The sequence below is a fragment of the Centropristis striata genome, chromosome 11 (assembly GCF_030273125.1).
Source record: "Centropristis striata isolate RG_2023a ecotype Rhode Island chromosome 11, C.striata_1.0, whole genome shotgun sequence".
NCBI classification, from domain to species: domain Eukaryota; kingdom Metazoa; phylum Chordata; class Actinopteri; order Perciformes; family Serranidae; genus Centropristis; species Centropristis striata.
The window spans coordinates 24,833,809-24,839,091 of NC_081527.1; positions in this window are offsets into that span (position 1 = coordinate 24,833,809).

Sequence of the window (5,283 nt, forward strand, 5' to 3'; positions counted from 1 at the left end):
AAAAACAATTTGATCGTATCCTCTGCTCACGTTCAAACTCATAAATGCTGAGCCTTGCGCAGAAATTACCATACAAGCACTTTTCTGCTGTACATTCCTTTCATACATGAGGGGCCTTGTGAGTTCAAAATTAAAACAGAAATGGAAAGGAAACAGAAGTCGCCAAGACTGAAAAATTAAAGACATGACCCTAATAAGAGCAAACAAAGATAAAAAATATATATAATGTTGCAAGTTATTTAAAAGTAAATCAAAATGACCTTTTTATAGATTAAGTGTCCAAACCTTTCTTGTTAGTAGATTGAGGAGGGAGAGTCACTGCAGCTACTAATGCTAGCTGAAGGGCTGCTGGATGATGCTAATGCTATAGATTAATTAAGACTACAGGCTTTTCCACATTTTAAAGGTCATCCTAAGACATTGGCATGAACTTTACTAATTTTGATGTAGGACTTTATATAGTTTTGGGCTGATAGTGTAACAAATCTTTAATAATTAAATAACCAACACCCTCCGACATTGTAGAGACAGTGACGCTAGGGCTGGGCAATATATTGATATAAAAGATATATCGATATATTTTTAAATGTTATATGGAATTAGACCATATCGCATATATTGATATAGTTTTTTAAAAAAGTATTTCTTTATATATAAATGCTGTCCTTACTAGGGTTTGTCATATTTAGTTCTCTTGTAATGTTCATTATTTTTTTCTCATATAAATATATTTATTTCAGAAAAAGATTGGCTTATTTTATTTCATAGGTTATTTTTATTTAAGATATTTTTTATTTAAATGTGCACTTTATGGAGCTTTGATTTTGATAAAAAGATACTCCTGATGTTATACAGTAATTATGTTCACTTAAATAAACGGTTTCAATAAAATTACTTGTGAAATGACATATTTGGCTTTGACTGAACATTTGCTTTGACTTTGTGATAAAAAATAACGCGATATATATCGTATATCAATATTCAGCCTATACATTTCTAAATATGATTTTTGCTCCATATCGCCCAGCCCTAAGTGACACTGCACCTTTTGGATCCATTTTGCCAAATTGCCTGCATCCACATGCATACACACATGCATACACAAAACACAAAAAAGTAGGTCACATGAATACATTTATTTATCTTGCATATTGGTTACTGAGTCATATTCCCCATCATTCACTATCATTATGTGACTTACAAATAATGAAACATTGGCTACTGTTAAACAAACTAAATGAGGATGGAAGAATGGAACATTGGAACATGAAAGAAACAATAAAAGAAGGAGCAGGCAAGGAGAGATAAAGCAAGTTGTTTGGAATCTGGCTTGTATGTTTATCTAACTGTACAAAACCCAAAATGATTACAATAACAAATACAAATGGAGCTTTTGTGAGATCCTTCAGATTGTGAGATGAGGTTGTGCATAGGAGAGCCACAGTAATGTTCATATGATCCCTGATCTGTAGCAGTGACAAGCTAACACATTTCGTACCACAGAGCCAAACAAACAAACCAGGTAGAGATGTAGTGTCTGGAGTAGACCGATCTTTCAACATATGTTAAATAGGGATGTAGAGTTAGTACTCCAGCCCTAAATCATTCAGTCATCTGAGCAGGGCTCAGGTCATCATGATGTGAAATCATAATGGAAGCTTATTTTCTGGTTGCTTTCATAGTTTAGTGCATAGCCAAAGGGCTATGCAGTAGCATTTCTCAACCTTTGCTGCATTGCAATTCACAATGTCATAATATTCTCTATTATCAAAAGAAGGGTCTTCCAGAGAGATATCTAATCAACAGTCTTTACTGGCCTGTTTGGGATATTGATTCCCAGAAACAGTGTGGATACAATTAGAAATGAGTGCTCCCCCAACACTTCCACCTACAAGATCTAAAAAAAATGAGTCATTATTTTTATCTCAAACTGCATCCCTATAGCTACTGTAAAGAAGTTGATGTGGTTGTCACATGTCCCCTATTGTGATGTTTTTCCACATGCCGATCCAAGCTGAAGTCACTACTGAACATAACTGAAGCCACTGCTTTCCACAAAAAGTTTAATTTCCTGAAAAATAAATAAATTGTGGCACAGTGAAGATAGAAATATAAGCTATGTTGCATGAAAACTAGATGACTGACTGACTGATTAGAGAACACAAAGCTGTAAAGGTCAGAAAAACCTGATTTGCATATTAACATGTTCACTAAACAGACATAAATGATAATAAATAAGAACGAAAACAAAACAAAAAAAATCTGGCCATATTGTACAGTTTTTTTCACCTTCTCATAAATTGACTATTTATGAAAAGGCACCCATTTTTTAAAATATTTACTGAGATGTTAACAACAACACATAGCTCCGAGCTCCTCTTATGAAAATGCAATTAATTAGTTTCATCTGCAAACAAAAATATAACATTTCATTTCATTCATCTAGAAGGAGTAAGTATACTTGGGAGCACAATCAGAATTCATATTTTGTATTGTGACTGGTCCCATCACTACACACTGCAGTGTGTAATTCATTCTGCACACAATTCAATTTGTGTTGAAACGTGTCAGCATGCATTCAAATAAATGCACCATTGATCTTATAAAAATATATCCATTAAATAAGATCCCAGAGTGCTGAAGAGGCATCAGGTTCTTTCATTCAAGTGCCTGTAGAGGGCACTCTTACACAACATGTATAATACAGCCAGCAAACAAGCCACTCAGAAGCACCCCCTCTGTTTTTCTCCCCTAAGTCCAATGCAAACTGTGTGTGGAGTCACATGATTTCAAATGAAAGGTTATTTATTTATTACCACTTTTATATTGATTGTTTTGTCTGTCTTTACTACTGCCCATAAGATTGTGTTGCTTAATCTCTTCTCTGAGAACAGTTTGAGCTTCTCATATTCGTATCATTCTGTGGTAATTTGTTTCTGAATTACTTCTCCTAATAGGGACCTTTAGGAGCAAGAGATCAGCTAAAAAGAGACGAGACATCATTAAGACAAAGGAGGTTGAGTTGAGAAAACCATTTGACCAATACGTCTCTGTGATTTTGAAGGAGAATTGAATTGAGACATAATAGAGATCAGGGGCATACACAACTATGAGATCTCCTCAGTTTATCCACTTCTCAAGTTTTGCTCAAATGGTCTTCTCAACTCAACCTCCTTTGTCTTAGTGATGTCTCGTCTCTTTTTAGCTAATCTCTTCCTCCTAAGGGTCCCTTAGGACAGTTGTTCCCAACCTTTTTCTTGAGGGACCCACATTTTTACAATTGTAAACTTTGGCGACCCCCCCCGTTGTCCATTGCTTCTATGAAGCTGAACTCAATGTGACTTTCATGGCTTTTTGAGATATTCATATAGGTGAGATATAGGTGAGATATAGGTGAGGTTACCGCTAGGTGAGGTTACCGCTAGGTGAGGTTACCTGTGTAAACTGCAGGATGTTACACATGTCCTTATTCTCGCGATATAGCCTTTATTTTTAAACTTTTCTATAGTGATTTTTCTATTGAAATAAATGAATAAACGTTTAATGTCGCCCTTATTTAGTTGTTTTTGTCCCACTAATGAATTAAATGCTGACTCATCTATATTTAACACATTAGATTAATTACATCCCTTAACATCAGGAGGGCTTCGCAACCCCCCACGGATCTTTGGCGCCCACCTGTTGGGAATCACTGCCTTAGGAGAAGTAATTCAGAAACAAATGATCACAGAATCATACGAATTTGAGAAGCTCAAACTGATCCCAGAGAAGAGATTGAGCAACACATGAGCAACTAATTTTTCCTTTGGATGGTTATGTCTGAGAGCATGGCGACAATGCTTCAACAAAGTTCACCACCTCAGGAAAAACACAGTCAGATCATCAGGTAAGCCTTTTGTTTATTGATGTCACTGTGTTGCCAGATCCTACCTAAAAATGGTGAGAATCTTGTTATTATTACTGAAGAGAAGAAGGGCAAAACAAGACCCAAGTCGTAATAACCCAGTATTAACCTTCAATAAGACAGTAGTCTCACAGAGACTAAAACAGTGTTTGGGTGCTCTATTTGCACTCCCTGAATTGAATAGGACAGATTAAACAGATTGGAAAAAAGAAGGTCACATTTCTCAACAATGTTTGAAGATTCCTTTGAGATGAGAAGGAGGAACCCCTGAGCTGGGACACAGGCAGTGTGAGATGACCCACAGGGGAGTGATCAGGGAACTTGTCCACGATCCTTGTGCGCTTTCCTTTCTGTCTTTATTTGTTCATTTCACCTGTCTCCTGATGAGTATATAGTCCTTTTCCCTACATTGTTTCTTTTCTTTCTTTTTTCTTTTTAGGTTTTTTTTTAAGTGTGTGCAAACTGTGGTATAGCAATGAATGCAATGACCTTTGCATCCTTTCTCTATTCCCTTTTCACCTTTATGATCCTTTTTCAGGTATTACAGAAAGAGAAAAGACAAAAATAAAATAAAAAAACAAACAAAACTGAGCATGTTGAAGCACTGGGACATATGAATATGCAGACGATATAATGCTATTTGTGTCCGATGAAGTACTAAGATTCCTAAGAGAGTGTCATGTCAATGTGTTTGATCTGGATATACGTAGACTTTGAGAATGATGAATATGCCCGAACAATCAAACAGAATAAACCCTCAAGTCTTGTTAGAGATTAATTATCCCCAGACCATTGTAATATATCCTTCCACCTGCTGTCTGTCCTTGCTGATATTAGTCCATCATAACAAATGGCAAGCGATAAGATACTGTTAATTAAACCTGTTGAGCTGTACACAAAAGCTCCCTCAGGATAGTCTTTAATATTTTCATTTACACAAGGCTTAGTTTGTGCTCACATCTGAGCCCTATAAGATGAATCAGTTGTCACTGTTTTGCTTTGCAACATATCAGTCTCTTCTACAAAGACTAAGTCACTAACACTCGGTCACGGTGTCTTTCACATCGTACCCAGACAGTGGGCATGAACTTCTGACTTCCCTCGATAAAATAAAGCTAAGTGTCTGTTTTGTGCTTGTCAAAAAAGAGACGAGAGTCCAAAAGTCTTGTGGGATATGACAAGTGCATCACTATACTGATATGATAGCTTCGTTAACACTTGTTAACACTGTGTTTCCACATTGATTGGACTGACTTTGTCAACAAGTTCACAGCCCTTGCCAGGTTTTGGTATATTCTGGGTAGTTGCTGTCATCTATCCCATCAGCCTTTTCCTTGACCCATCCATCCCTGTCTGTGAACTTTGTTCTGCTTTCGAGC